The sequence below is a fragment of the Bidens hawaiensis genome, unplaced genomic scaffold (genome assembly GCF_021521415.1).
Source record: "Bidens hawaiensis isolate Kalapana, Puna unplaced genomic scaffold, B.hawaiensis_p1.1 tig00003540_1, whole genome shotgun sequence".
In the NCBI taxonomy this organism is placed as follows: Eukaryota; Viridiplantae; Streptophyta; class Magnoliopsida; order Asterales; family Asteraceae; genus Bidens; species Bidens hawaiensis.
Window position 1 is genome coordinate 496654 of NW_027491200.1, and position 16707 is coordinate 513360.

Consider the following 16707-nt stretch of genomic DNA (forward strand, 5'->3'; position numbering starts at 1 on the left):
ATAAAACATTCACATAACATACACTTACCACTTAAGGTAAGTGTGTTAACTAGTCACATTGAGTATGCACACAGCCCCGAAGACATAACAAATAAATGGGGCTAGAAAATCACATGTGTCATGTTCTTCTCTGAGTTAATGGTAACACTAAAAATTCATCAGAAAAAATAAAGTTTGAACTAATCTAATCAAATGGATCCTATTCTAATAGAATGAATTTCTTTCTAATCGAATGGATTTCAATCTAATCGAATGGACTTTAATCTAATCGAATGGATTTTAATCTAATCGAATGGATTTCAATCTAATCGAATGGACTTCAATCTAATCGAATGGACTTCAATCTAATCGAATGGATTTCAATCTAACCGAATAACCATTCGATTCGAGTACTATTAAATTCAATTCGATTACATTTCAATTCAATGCGACTACTTTTCTAATTGATTCGGTTACTTTCTGATTCGATTACTTCTCTAACCGATTCGATTACTTCCTGATTCGATTACTTCTCGATTCGGTTACTTCCTAATTCGATTACTTTTCTAATCGATTCAATTACTTCTGATTCGATTACTTTTCTTTTGAATCATTTCACTTAAGGGATCGATTCATATATGGTTTCCATTCTCGTTACTTTCCGGCCTTCCCTTCGACTCGTTTTGCCCATCTTCCATAAGAAACGAGCCTTGGTCCATAACAGCATCTTTTTCTTGCACAAACTCGGTCCAAACGTTACCCGTTTCTACCGCTGCATTCAAAATATCTTATTTACGTTCAAGTTAACATTTTTCTCGTGTAAAAATGCCCGATTTTCCCTAGTATCAAATCTTAGGGAAAACCAACCTTAAAAGTGTAACCTTTAATCTAAAATGTACTTTTTTGGTTCACTTCAAGCTACCGGTTTGATACCACACGTGATTATGGATGCGTTTCTTGCTTGTATAACGAATATCTAACACAAACTCTTCTTGGTTTGGAATTGGATCTAAGCCGAAATGGAAGAGGAGTGTTTGTGTGTGTTTTTGAGTGTGTAGGGAGGCAAGGTTTATAGAAATGAGGGTTTTAGGGTTTTAGGGATGTTTAAGGGGTTTATATACCCTTAAATCCATGGACATAAGAACCATCACCATCCCTTATTACATCTTTTATTGACAAAGCTCACACTCTAATATTTTTATCTAACTTAACTAAATAATAACACGCTATGAATTAAACGAAATTCATTTATTTATTATTATTAAAAGTAGGATGTTACATTTAAAAAAAAACTCGAATAACCCGACCCGATTAACTCGAAACCCAATCAGGTTGACCCGATGAACACCCCTACATGTGAGTGTTCTCGTGGAAGAGTTGAGATCCTTTTACCGTTGGAGGTCTGGTGGTATTTATAGCCGGATGGGAGGAGATAAGATATGGGTCGCCTACCATGTCAGAAAATCCACCAATCAGAGAACTTGCACGTGCTTAAGGAAAGTTGGTGAATAAAGTAGCTGACTGATGGCGACATTTGTACTATGTAGTACTATTGACGATGCGCTGTCAACTTCCAATTGGTTGGAAGTCCTTTTTGATGAGATACTTCCTTTTTGCACTATACCTAGGAAGATCTTTGGAGTCAACCTTCCCCGAATGTTAGAGAATGATTGATGCACGGAATTTGTCCATCAGCACCATGTACTTTTGTACTTAAAGCTTGACTATCCCGCAAAATTGTTTAGGCCTGCCTGTGTAAGCTTCTGATGTCTCTTTTAGGTGGGCGTGAGACCCCACGTCTTCCATAACTTATTTTGAGTGGATTGATGACCGTCGTTTGAGTCAATCAAAAACCTAATTATTCTAAATAGTTAGAGCAAGTAGGGTATCGTATCACAAGGAGTATGTGGTCAATGAGATTCGTGTAACGGATTCAATATTATGAAGTACTGGTTTTTAGTGCTGATCACACAAGCAATAGTTTGAATTAAGAGAACTAAGCAACGAGCAAGCAAACGAGTATGTAGTTTACAAAGCAAACCACACCCGGGAATTCAAGTAAGCAACCAAACAGTATCTCATGCAACCTAACAGATTGATTATCAACGATTAACTGAAAACTGATCGACCGGACAAAACCTTAGACGTCAACAATTACTTTACACACGGCACTGGTTATCAAACAGTCCTTGCCAGTGTGACTCAGTTAAGGGTAATTGTACATTTTATTGTATTCAATCTAACCAAACAGTTATATGACTAATTATCTAGCAACTGGTAACAGATCGTTCAGACCAACGTAAACCTAAACCAACCGAACACACAGAAATACTAAATATCAATAATCATATATCAATCATCAATAACAAAACATAAGTATTCTTAATCACATGAGAAAAACTGTAAATGTTACAAACTATACATCCCGGGTGCGATTCTAAGAGATTAGCCAAGCCTTGACATCATTGAATCTTCAATATGGATGATAGAAATCATATGTAGGATCTTGACACGAGCTAGGATGGTGGAAATCGCCTATAGGACTGCTGGAAACGCCTCTTGTTCGTAAAAACCGAGTTAGGGTTCTTGAGAATGAAAAATATTATTTAACCTAAATTTCCCGTCTGAGCATCCCATCGCGATACGCGATGGGGTCTTCAACGGTCCATCGCGTATCGCGATGGACCAGGAAAGTCAACAAACAAATTAAACCCATAGCGATACGCTATGGGCCTTCAGCCAAGCCCATTGCGTATCGCGATGGGCCGTGTCATCAGCAAACTTCTTACTTTGTCTAGTTTCGCGTGCTGGACATCCCGGGTCTTCATACCGTGTCACCACAGGTCCAAATTATGCACTTTAACATCTGTGACCTGAAATCCCGTAATACACGTATGAAGTATCGAAAGTTCTAGAATAAACAGTTAAAACTAAATAATAAACAAACTAAAACATATTAAATTAACCGGCCATCACATCCCCACACTTATCTTTTGCTTGCCCTCAAGCAAAACTCTAAAGCAAACATCGACCTCCATCATAGGTATGTAGATTATCGCCATTAATACTAGTAAGGTTTAAGGTCATACCCAGTTTCCCAGACTGACGCTGTTTTTAGATTGACATCTCACAAATACGGTTAAATGCTATAATAAAAACAATAGAGCCGCCCAGACAGGTGTACTTTGTTTCCGGTTAAGGCACACATGCTCATACCACTCGTAATATAACATCTCTCCTCTCGGTTTAATATATAGACTAGCCAAAGATGTGCCAGTATCACTCAACTCTCAATATCACTCGTAAGTACATATTAATCCATCAAGCTGCTTTAGCACAAATGCAAATCAAGTGATCATTAAAAGGGTTGTAACAGGGCCAGGTGTAAGGGTATGGAAGGGAAATATTTAAGTAGCTCAAACAATCCGACCCGGCTTATTACAAAACATCTAAATAAACGAAACTAAAGTACAACTAACTAACTGATTATATACATCTAAATAAACAAACTATCAACATACTGATTTCACAATTTTTTTTACACAAACGAACTACAGAATACATAACTGAATATAAACAGACATCTTTTTGTCTTTTTCTCAATTTTTTTAAGAATAATGACGTGATGCTTAACAATGGATCAAATACAAATACAAGAACAAAAACAAGAACAATTACAGTTACAAATAAACCTAGTAAGCCGGATTGTCTCGTAACATAATGTCGGGGTTAAACAAACGAAAAATAAGTCCAAGAAATGTTTTCTTAGGGACCCAACCCCCCGCCCCTCACATTACCCACGCTCATATGTATAATGTATGAGGCCCAACCCCCCAGTACCCACACTCTCGCTCATCCAGATGAGGCTTAACCTAATTGCCTCTATCACTTTTGCATTTTGCCAACTACGATCCCGTAATCCATGAACATCAGTGAAAGCACTCAAATAACATGTGTGTACTATATATTATATGTGTATTATATATATTTGGGTCAACTCACACACGTACCGAAGGAATAGGGTTCACGATATAAACATGTGTACATGTCCCCATGACTCGTTATCCCCGCCTAAACGACCCCATTTTCAACTTCTCGTAATAAAAACATTTGTTAGCAAGACTAATGAGACGCTAAAAAACCAACCATGACCAGAAACCTATGACTTGGCATTAATGGAAATAATTAACAGTTAACTACTTTGGTTTCTGAACACTCTTCGAGGTACAATCGGGCTAAAATTTTTCAAAATTTCCCCCATCCCCACACTTGAGGTTTACATTGTCCTCAAAGTTAACAAAAATGATAAAACGATTAATGAACATTTGAGGGACGGGGTTGAAATTGACTTTTTGATTATTAAGCAATTTTAAAATTTCGGGGCTCATGTGTGGCGGTTCTACTAACAATTATAAAATTACACTTTTAACATTTTAAAGTAATAAAAACAAAATAAATTATGAAACTGAAATCACCTGATATCAACGTAACTGGAGAAGGCCAAGTCGGCTCGTGAACTCTCATAAACACTCGTATACTCTCTTGTCATCCAATTACTAAACTAACAATCGAACCTGCAAAATCTCGAGACGTGTAAAAGCAAGCTTCTCACAAGTGTAAGACATAGGTCTTTTAAGAGTTATGAAAATGAATATTTATTAATTTTATTAAAACAATTACCGAGCCAAATTAAGTCGTTTCATAAGAAATTATATTAAGTTAGTTAAAAAAATGTTAAAAGACCTAACTCACTTTCGTAGGAATCACGATTGCATTTAGCGTATGCAACAAGCCCTGTAAACCCCCCGGTAGCCCGGGAGGGCGAGTGGGGTCTCGTGAGGGTTTATAGCGAACAACACCCACAAAGTTCGGTTACAACAAAATATACAATTAAATCAAGCACAGCAGCAATCAAAAGATATATAAACATATAAGCCCAACCAGTTACCCAAACATGATTCCCCAATATATAATATAATATAATACAGACCATGATACTAAGAAAAACAAAATAAAGTGAAAAAGGGTAACCAAAAAGCTACTGTACTGGCGGATCATCATCTACCTCGTCCTGCGGATCCACTGGCGGGTCCACTGTAATGATCAATGACTGTGGGAGCGGTACCTGCGAAGCAACAAACAATAAACGAAAGTAGTCATCATGGCGGGCCAAGGTCTGTAAAATCTGTTGCTGCTGCTGGTAAATCATAGCCAATGTGACTGGCTGCTGCGGCTGTGAAGATGATGATGATGATGATGCCTGTCTCGGCTGATGCTGCTGCTGCGGTCGCTCAATGCGTGGGACCCGAATATGCTGACGATGAGTCGGAATCCCCCGCTGCATGGCCACGTCAGCTGCAGTACCCTCTGGTGGTGGTACCTGTGGTCCCTGTCGGACTGGGATGAGTACCGGTGGATCGTCATAAGTACATATCTCGATCCTCTGAGTATCTGCCAACGAAAACGGCTGTAGCCGGGCCCAGAGTGAAGTAATCTACCGGATATCTATCAAATACACCCAATCTCTCTCCAATCCTGGTAATATACGGCCCCAATGCTAACTGGGCCGATGCACCATGTATACTCTGGACTCGTGCGAACGATGTAAGAAGCAGCATTGCGATGTTGGCCTCCCTGCTGTTTATCATGGAAAGGAGGAACAACAAATCGAAGCTGCTACACTTATCACGGCCCGAATAACGGCCAGCGATAGTGTAAGCAACGATGCGGTGTAAGTATCGGTGGACGGGGTTCCTGATAGCAGATGCCACCACAGAACTGGAATGGGCCCCGTCCGCTTTCTGCCCCCAAAACTGAGCCAGATCAGGCTCAGTGAACCAAAACGGTCGACCCTGCTGCTGATGTGTCGTATAACCGCGAAAGCTCTGTAAAAACGCGGGAGCCTGAACATCCTCCCGCGTGTAGAAGCTTGTCGCCACAGCGAAATCAGGGACCGAATCTCATACACATGTCATCCGAGTGAGAATGACACGGCATGTGGCTCGTCGAAATCGGGGGCGGTGTATGAGAATGTCGAGTAAAACTCGCGTGTGAGCTCGACTTATGAAATAGAGTCACACTTGAGTACTGGCCGCCACCGAGTCGACATCAATCCCTGGAGTGTGGTATCTGCCCCAGAGTACTCAATAAATCCCAATCAAACGTCCTCATACGCATAAGTTGCATACCTCTCATCCGCGTGTACCTAGTGTACTCCTCGGACGGATAAGAAAATCTAAGCACCTGATGAGGCGTGCGGTGTCCATCGCCCACGATATCTGCTCGCTCAACGCCCTCGATAATCGGCACCTCGTCACCATCGTAACGTATAGTGCGGGGTCCAGTCCTCTGTCTCTTGCGCCTCGAAGACGCTGATGCTCCAGACATATCTGTAAAATCAAACAAGTAAGTTAGATATGTCAACGGTCAATGTGGTGACAACCGCATAGCATTTCGGTCGCGGCTGTCCCACATAATTAAATAATATTATAATATTAACAAAATAATAAAAATAAAAATAAATAAAGACGAAAAATTCGGGGACACCCTGTGCATATTTCTAAAAACCAGATTAACCCGCTCGAATGGAGATTTAGTACGGATGGGTAATCAATTAACAATTCAAACTCTAACGGTATCCCCGAGACTCGATTAACAAAACACAACCAAACAAAACAAAAGATTAACACAAACTGACTAACAGTCTCGAAAAACGTGCAAAGCAAACAACAATATGTGGAGTTGGGTTTTGAAATATTAATAAAATATTTTAAAAATACGTTCACATAAATCGTTTAATATCGAACAAACACTATCATTAGTTTCATAATAAAATAATGATTTTTAACTGTGAACATCAAAACCCGACTCGTCACATTGAACAATCCCGATTAGTCAACCGAATAACCAACCCGCACATACCCGATAAACCTAACAAATCTAGCATCCCGACTTTCCAACCCGAATGAACCCACTAATAACCCGACAACCATAATGATACCGAAATAAAATAAGAATACTAAATCAACATACCTTGTCGTCAGTTAACTGAGGAATAATAATAACAATGGGCGGCGTGTGGTGATGAATAGACGACAGTGGCCGGAAGTGGTGGTGCCGGAAAGAGGGTACGGCGGTGGTAGGTAGACGGCGGGGTAGAAGTAGTGAACGGTGGATGGTTGTTGGTGTCGGTGGTGGGATGAACGACGGGGTAGTGGTGCGGCAGTGGTGGGGGTTTGGTGGTGGGGTTGCGGTGGTTGTTTAATGGTGGTGGTGGGTGGAATTCGTGGGAGAGAAGGAGAAGACGGGAAGACAGAGAAGAAGACGAGAAGAAAGAAAGAAAGAAGACGGTTTTAAAGAAATGAATCGGTCAAAACCCGACCCATCGCGATACGTGATGGGTCAAATGGTGCCCATAGCGATACGCCGCCCAAAACATATTTTAATTAGGGTTTCACCACATAGCGATGCACGATGGGATAGGGTGTGACGTCATCGCGTATCGCGATGGCGTCATTAGCCAGCAGATGCCAACCTCCATCGCGATACGCGATGGGGGTAATAACAAGCACATCGCGATACGCGATGGGACATGTTACAGAAAATAATTTTATTAGTAAAATGCTGCTTTCGGCATCCCGGCATCACCCCTAGACACGTGCAAAACCCAAAATACTGTTACATACCTGGAATACGTGTGCAAACAATGCTTACCGAACTTTTCTATTTTCTGAATCTTCAACGAACTTCCCCACACTTGGTGTTTACTGCACAAAACTCGAGACGACACTAAGTACAAGACTCAATAAAATAAAAACAAACTGGAAAGACACTTACCAACCCCGGGTTGCCTCCCGTAAGCGCTGAATTTAAAGTCTACAGCTCGACAATGCATCGAACTCAGTTATCTTCATAAACCGGTGAAGTTACAATAAAATTCACCGATTCCTCATCCTGCTCGTGTATGTCCTTCATCTCCAAATATGGCTTCATTCTATAGCCATTTACCACTTGTCTCAAATGATCATCAAAATCTTCAATCTCGTACTGACCATGATTCCCGATTCTTACAATCGAGTACGGTCCTGTACACTTACTTCTTAGCTTGCCCGGGAAGAGTTTCATTCTCGTGTTGTACAACCATACTCGTTGATCAACTTCAAAATCCTTCAACCGGATATTAGCATCATGAACTTTCTTCATCTTTGCCTTGTAAGCGGACGCGCAATCATATGCCTCGTCTCTCAACTCCTCAATTTCGCACAAAGCCAATTTCCTCGCTTTACCTGCATCTTCATAATCCATATTAACCTGTTTAGTAGCCCAAAACGCTCTTTGTGCAATTTCAACTGGTAAATGGCAATCCTTTCCATACACAAGTCTAAGGAGTTGTTCCAATTGGCGTTTTATAAGCAGTTCGGTAGGCCCATAAAGCATCAGTCAACTTAGTTGACCAATCTTTTCGGTCCGCCCGAACGGTTTTCTGCAAAATTTGTTTAATTTGCCTATTAGAAACCTCCACTTGTCCACTTGTTTGTGGATGGTAAGGAGTTGCTATTCTGTGATCAACACCGTATCGTTTAAGCAATTTCCCGAATTTAAAATTCTTAAAATGAGATCCCCCGTCACTTATGATAGTTTGGGGGACTCCAAATCTCGAGAAAATATTACTTTGAACGAAATTGCAAATGACTGTATGATCATTTGTCCTAGTGAATATTGCCTCGACCCATTTAGACACATAATCAACGGCCACTAGGATATACATATTACCATGCGAATTAGGAAACGGGCCCATGAAATCGATCCCCCAAACATCAAAAATATCAACAACAAGGATCGGGTTCAAGAGCATCTCGTCCCTCTTTGAAATACTCCCGAGTGGTTGACACTTCAAACAGTGTGTCGCAAACTCGTGAGCATCCTTAAACAAGGATGGCCAGAAGAAACCACTCGTTAAGGCTTTTCGAGCAGTTTTCTGGCCACTAAAATGACCACCACACGCAGACGAATGTGCATGTTCCAACACCGCTCTGACATCCTCCTCGGGTATGCATCGTCTGATCATCTGATCTGCACCGATTTTAAACAAATCCGTATCGTCCCAAATGTACTGTTTAGCTTGGGATATCAACTGTTTCTTCTTTCTCCTCGGCCAATGCTCTGGTAAATCACCTGCAACTTTAAAATTAACAATATGAGCAAACATGGGATTTTGTGAAACTGCCAGAATATGCTCATCTGGGAAGAATTCATTAATGGGCCCATCTGTGTCCTCATTTTCCACCATAATTCGGGACAAGTGATCTGCAACAACATTTTCACTCCCTTTCTTGTCCCGAATCTCTAGATCAAATTCCTGCAACAGCAAAACCCATCTGATAAGCCTCAGTTTTGCATCCTTTTTGTCCATGAGGTACCTGACAGCAGAATGGTCAGAATATATAATAACTTTACTACCCCAAATATAAGACCAAAATTTATCTAGAGCATATACTACTGCTAGTAACTCCTTCTCGGTTGTGGTATAATTTAACTGAGCATCCGAGAGGGTTTTACTCGCATTGTATATAGAAACAGGTTTCTTGTCAACCCGTTGACCCAAAACAGCCCCGACCGCATAATCACTTGCATCACACATTATTTCAAAAGGTAAACTCCAGTCAGGTGATTGCAAGATCGGGGCTTCAACTAATTTCAATTTCAAAAATTCAAACGGGGCATCCTTAAGCAATAAATTACATAAGGGTTTGGTAATGTCACTAAAACCCTTAATAAACCGTCTATAAAACCCGGCATGCCCCAGAAATGATCTAATGCCTTTAACATTGGTGGGATGAGGTAAAGTGGAAATAACTTGGACCTTAGCCCGGTCCACCTCGATCCCTCGACTCGAAACAACATGGCCCAATACAATTCCCTCTTGGACCATGAAATGGCTCTTTTTCCAACTAAGAACCAAATTCGTTTCGACACATCTTTTCAAAACTTTTTCGAGTTGGTTTAAACATGACTCGAAAGATGTGCCGAAAATCGAAAAATCATCCATGAAAATTTCCAAAAACTCCCCCACCATATCTGAAAAGATACTCATCATGCACCTCTGAAAGGTGGCAGGGACGTTACATAACCCGAATGGCATTCGCCTAAACGCGAATGTGCCATACGGGCACGTGAACGTGGTCTTTTTCTGATCTTCAGGATGAATAGCTATCTGGTTATATCCGGAATACCCGTCTAAAAAGCAATAAAATTTTTGACCAAATAGCTTTTCAACAATTTGATCGATAAACGGAAGCGGAAGGTGATCTTTTGATGTTGCGGCATTCAGTTTACGATAATCAATACAAATGCGCCACCCGGTTACCGGCCGGGTGGCGACCTTGTTACCTGAGTCGTCCTTAACGACTTGGATGCCCGCCTTTTTCGGTATTGTCTGTGTCGGGCTCACCCACGTACTGTCTGATATGGCAAAGATAATGCCAGCATCTAACCATTTCAGCACCTCCTTCTTCACCACTTCCCTCATGTTCGGGTAACCTCCGCTGAGCATCGTGCGCGGGTTTGACAGCCAGATATATTAAAATTTTGTGCATCACAATTAAGGGACTGATTCCCTTCAAATCCGCTATGGTCCACCCGATCGCTTCTTTATTCGCAACCAGCACCGCCATCAAAGCATTTTCCTGTTCAAAAGATAAGTTAGAAGCTATAATAACAGGCAATGTATTATTCTTACCAAGAAAAGCATATTTTAAATGCTTTGGGAGCTCTTTCAGCTCGACTTTCGGTGCTTCCATCATTGATGGTTTCAACCCGATATCAATCTTCTCGGGAAGCGGTTCCCCCTGAACTGACCATGGTGGACGGTCTCTTCGCACAGCTGTGATCTCCATCTGTTTCTCTTCCTCTTCCAGCAACTTGTCTGTTTCCATCTGTAACCTATCAAACAAAAAACACTTCTCCGTTGTGCCATCCGAACTGATGACAGAGTCGTATAGCGGAATGCACTCGTCAATGACATCGGCCATAAAGCACTCGTCATCGACCGGAGAATTATTTCCACGTGTGAAAACATTAATTCTCAGCTTACGGTTACCGAATGTCATGTCAACAGTACCATTTCTACAATTGATGTTTGCATTTGCGGTAGCCAAAAATGGTCTACCGAGGATAACCGTAGGCTATTTGGTCCTTTCACCCGAAACATAATCGAGGACCAAAAAGTCAACTGGAAAGTAAAAGTCTTCCACCTTAACGATAACGTCAGTCAATATTCCTCGGGGCAGTTTCGGTGTCTGGTCAGCCAAGACAACCGTGGTGGCAGCCGCACGAAGCGGGCCAAAATCATATGGATTGTATAAACTGCCTGGGAGAATACTGATGCTAGCTCCAAGATCTAGAAGCGCCCGAGTCATTTTAAAATCGCCCACTTGAATTGGTATAATGAGCGTTCCCGGATCTTGTAACTTTGGTGGAAGCGAACCTGAAAGAATTGCACTCACGTTATCGGTAAAATCAATCTGTTTAGGAATCTTATGACTCCTTTTCTGTGTGCACAACTCTTTCAAGTACTTAGCATAGGCGCGAATTTGTTTTATGGCATCTAAAAGAGGTATGTTAATTTTAACTTGTTTAAACGTTTCCCACATTTCTTCTTGTTGCAGGCCTCGTTTTGATGCCATCTTCGCCTTTGATGGCACCAACAAAGCATCGGGATATGGAACAGTTTTCACCTTTTCCTTATCCTTAGTGTTATTGGTGTCATCCTTCGGAACCGATTTGTTATTTTTAGTTTCACTTTGGTTAGGTTTATTTAATTCAATCGGTTCCGCTCGTCATCACTAACGAGAGTTTCATCTATTTCTTCCACCACCCCATCAACCAATGGTGGTGGACCCCCAACCTTATTATCATATTTCTTTCCATTACATAAAATACTTACCTGGTTGACATGCTTTTTCGAACTTGAACTGTGATGATTCAGGTTGACTGTGGTGTCGCTCGGAAGTTGGCCCACGTTCTTTTGTAATTTCGCCATGTCTGAAGCGAGCTGGCCAATTCGCTTCATCATTTCCTCCGACAATTTATCCCGTAACTCGAACAGTTGCTTCGTCTCAGCCTTTTGATCAGTCATAACCTTCAATAACGCGTCCAACTTCGAGTGTACTGAGTCGTCCGAATTACCCGAGGACCGTTTCTGCTGATCCTGGTTACCCGAAAAATTTTCACCCCGGTTACTGTCTCTGTTATACCCCCGATTCTGATTGCTCGAACCCTGCTGATAACCGCTCTGGCGGTAATTACCCTGCGATCTGTTCTGGCTCGATCCCTGAAAGTTCAGGTTCAACTGAGAAGACGCGTTCCCGTAACGAAAATTCGGGTGGTTCCTCAAGCCCGGGTGATATGTGTTCGAATCGAACCCTTGGCCTTTGGAATCCCCGTAAGTGTAATTAACTTCCTCGGTGTCATCCTACACATCATCATAATACTCGGGACAATTTCCTGCCTTATGCCCGATTTCACCACAATCTTCACAAACCGGGAATTTAACACCAACTTTCCCGACTTCTTTCTTCTTACCCTTTCTATACCCAGTCAGTTCATGTTCTAACTCAGCAATTCTTTCAGATTCACTCGTAACTGACTTAACTGACCTGGAGGAATTACCACGTCTTCGTCTTTCAGCTGCTGCTTCTGCCTTGGAATCTTCACACATAAACTCCAAAAAATCCCAATCATCTTCCTCAGGCTGATTCAGCAACAAACCATTACACGAGGCCTTAAGATGCTTTCGGTCCTCATATGTCAACCCATAAACAAAGCACTTAACCAGTTCCCACAGTTCGATCTGGTGATGTGGGCATTTTCGGATCATGTCTTTATACCGGGTAAAGGCTTCATGAAATAACTCACTAGGTAACTGTGAAAAATGACGAATGTCGGAACGGGCCTCGGTAGTCTTCGACTGTGAATAAAACTCGTTTAGAAACACTTGTTGCATCTCGGCCCAGTTTCTGATACTGTGTATCGGTAGCGAATTAAACCAAAGTTTCGCTTTCTTTTAGGGAAAATTGGAATAACCGCAACCGGACTTCATCTTAATCAAACGTATCGTCACCGATAGACCCGCAGATAGCCAAAAAATCAGCTAAGTGTGAATACGGGTCTTCCGAAGCCATCCCGTTGAAGTGAGGAACGATGTTGATGTAAAATGGTGGGGACTTGAAAGTTGGTTGTCCCTGCACTCGTTCCTGTGGAACCAACGGGGATGCTCCATCTGAGATAGCCTGTCTGAACCGACTGTTAACCGACTGTCACCGCATAAATAAGTGAGGGAGGAAGTAAGTCGTTGCGTGTGGAAAGCGGCACAACCCGCATAAACACAAAAACAATAAAAATTTCTAAGGGGAAGATGAGGAAAACTTTCACGCAGGTCAGATATAGATGAAGTTTGGTCATCCTACTAAGTGAAAGTGACGGTCCTACCCGCACAATCATGATAGAGGAAACAGAACATTAACCTATTATCTGACACACGTCGGAAGGTTAACTTATTCAAAACACTTAGAAAATTGCTAAGTTAAACTAAAATATGCATGAGCAAATCATATAATGTTTACAAGGAAAGGCGTTAACAAAACATTTATATTCACATTAAAAGTTGTTCAAACATTACAAAATGGCTAGGTATCTACCCGCCTACAAAAAGTACAAATCTATCCTAACGGCTGGGAGGAATCTCAAGATTCAGGCTTCGGGACCACTCCCTCCAAACCCACTTGAACCCGCACCATCAGTTGGCTGCGGCTGTTCAAGGAAAGATTTGAGAATAGCTAGCCCGTCATCAGCAGCAGCAACTTCGTTCACCTTCTCTACAACCGGATGAGAGAAAGCAGCATACTGGTTCACAGCTTGGTCATAGGCAGCTTCAGTATCAACATCGTGTAGAGGAAATTTGGAAGGCGGGATGCCTTTCTCTGCAAATCCTAGACCAAGTAAGAAACCAGCTTTCTCTCCATCTTCATGAGAAGAGTTGAGGGCTGCGCTCATGGCATCATCATAGGATGTGTTCGCGAAAATCCGATGCACAACCTATACAAAAAAAAAAAATTCTAAGTATAAAAAGCAAAAAGAGCAAAGTATTCCAGACTTGAAAATGTCAAACTAATACCATTGGTAAGCTACATTAAACCCTTGACTTGCAAGTGTTGTCTTTGATATCCATATATCAAAATTGATTGTTTATATGTTGTGAAGTAACTGGTAGGTTTTCTAGCAGAATATAAGTCATATGACACATATATGCACCTTCATATTCAGAGGAGTACCCATCGGGTGGCATTATTTCTGCTTTTGAAAATACTTTATATACAAAGTTTATTTGAATTATAAACTAATTAATAGCACATCTTTTTCCAATTTCTACCCGATTTACTTTTAGCCACGTAAAGCAAAGTTTAAAAATTGGGTTACCAAGGTATACAGGTATGCAAGCTCTGAAAGGCCAAACTCGATATCTTCTTTTTTCAATAACTCTCTCTACAGTGAACAATGCTCGCCATAGCATCGGCATAGCCTAAACATAGCTTGTGCCGGTCAACGTGAAGAAACTCTGAGTAAACTTCGGGAAAGAATATGAGAATCCGATGAGGAATGGATACGCCATAAAACAAACCCATGTCTTGGAACATACGTCGCTCCTTTTTGAGGAGTCGAAAGGGCGAAAAATTGTACCAGATGGAAAGAGGGGAATCAAATCGTCGACTTCCGAATCGGTGAATTTGCAGATCTCGGAAGATGGATATGTAAGAAGATTTTGTGAGCACAGGTCATCGGAGTCCGATTGTTCGGAAGAAGAAACGGATATTGCAGACATAATGAAAAATCTATAGAAAGGAAAAAAGAAGAGATGATACCTGATTATTGTTCTGCTGAATTGTGAAGATAGAATAATAAGAGACGTCGGATATATAGGTTGAAGGGAGGTTCCCAATAAACTATATAAATATATGATAATTATATCTAGCTTGTCAAATCTCATCTGTTTTGCAGGAGGTTTGAATTTAAAATCAAAATGATAGTTGTGATCTTATCCCAACCACTAACGATTGTTCTCCTTGTGTATTGATATATTAGCAGGTATAACGATTGATGATATGGTCTATCATATTATTTCACAGTCCAAGAGAATTAGCAACGTGGTCAAAAGCTATAACGGCTCTAGTGGGAAAGTGGCGAGATTATAGGACTTTTAGTTGTTAACTTATTTGTATATAATGAATCTCTGGTTAGTTAGGTTAACACACACTTTACACTGCGATCTTAGCAGCATACAATCACCTGTAACATACTTAGATATTCTTGTAATCACTGCTAGAGCTTCCACCATTGTAACACCATATTTTTTTATTAATAACGTGGTGATAGACGATTTGTCATCACCCCGGGGTTTTTTATGCCGGTGATCACCTGCTGATCAATGGGGTTTCCCTATAATAAATCCTTGTGTTCATTCTTATTTCAGTCACATAATCATTATTGTTGTTCAAGCACCCTGCCTCACAAACTGATTTGGTTACATTATCCTTAAAACCGATTTTTGATCAAAACATATATATTCCAAAATACTTGGTGAAATCCAAAAATCAAGAACAAACCATGTTTGTTAAATATTGAAAAAAAATATAATTTCAAATGTTATCATTAACATATTGTACTATGTACATCGTAGATTATTGTAAAGAAAAACAAATCTCGAATACGTTTTTATTTTACAAAGTCTTTTAATCATTAAATTATAAACATATGTTTAAAAGTCGATCATTTTTTAAATCAATCCTTTTATCTATTATTATTATTATTGTTATTATTATTGTTGTTGTTGTAAATTGTCATATAAATTTATAAATTATATATATATATGCTTTAAATCAATTCATTTATTTTTTAGGTTAATTTAGTAAACTATATATATATATGTGTGTGTGTGTGTTAAAATGTAATGATAGTATATACCAATCACTTTTAGACATAACAAAGTATATCATATTTAATTTCTTAGTTTTTTTTATCAAGAATTGTTTTGGGTTTTTTTTGTGGAACTTAAATTTGATTTTTATGGGTTAAAAGTTGATAAATAGATTGTTTGATACAAGTTAATTAAATTTAGGTCAAAATTTGTTACGGGTCAAGAATGTGAGATCTTAGTATTTTTAAAAGTTTGAGAATGTAAATAGACTTATTGTCAAATTGTTACGGGTTCAAAGTGTTGACTTGAAAATGTCAAACGAATGAAAGTTAGAATTTTAAACATGATTCGGGTTTCAAATTTATTTTCAAGGGCATTTTTGGAAATAATTAGAAGGTTTGGGATTTGAGAAATTGACTATTTTTCCTTTGATTATTAAAATTTAAAATAAGATTGTGAACGCTTTCGACATGCTACCCCATACCTATAAATGATTTTAACTTTTATCAAGTTTGAAATATTTGTGTCATCATCAACTTTTCCTTCAATTGTGATCCGAACGTTTATGGGAAGCATGTCATGCAAAACTATGCTCAAGTGAAGCAAAATATTCACAAAATCTAACGAGTTAACATGTTATTTTTATGTTGTCATTATGATAAAGTCGAGAAGTTCCCTGAAATTTATCAAAAATTTTTTCATGGTTTATCTTAGAAAAACATAGTTCTTGAAAAAATATGTCGTTACAATTTAAGGTT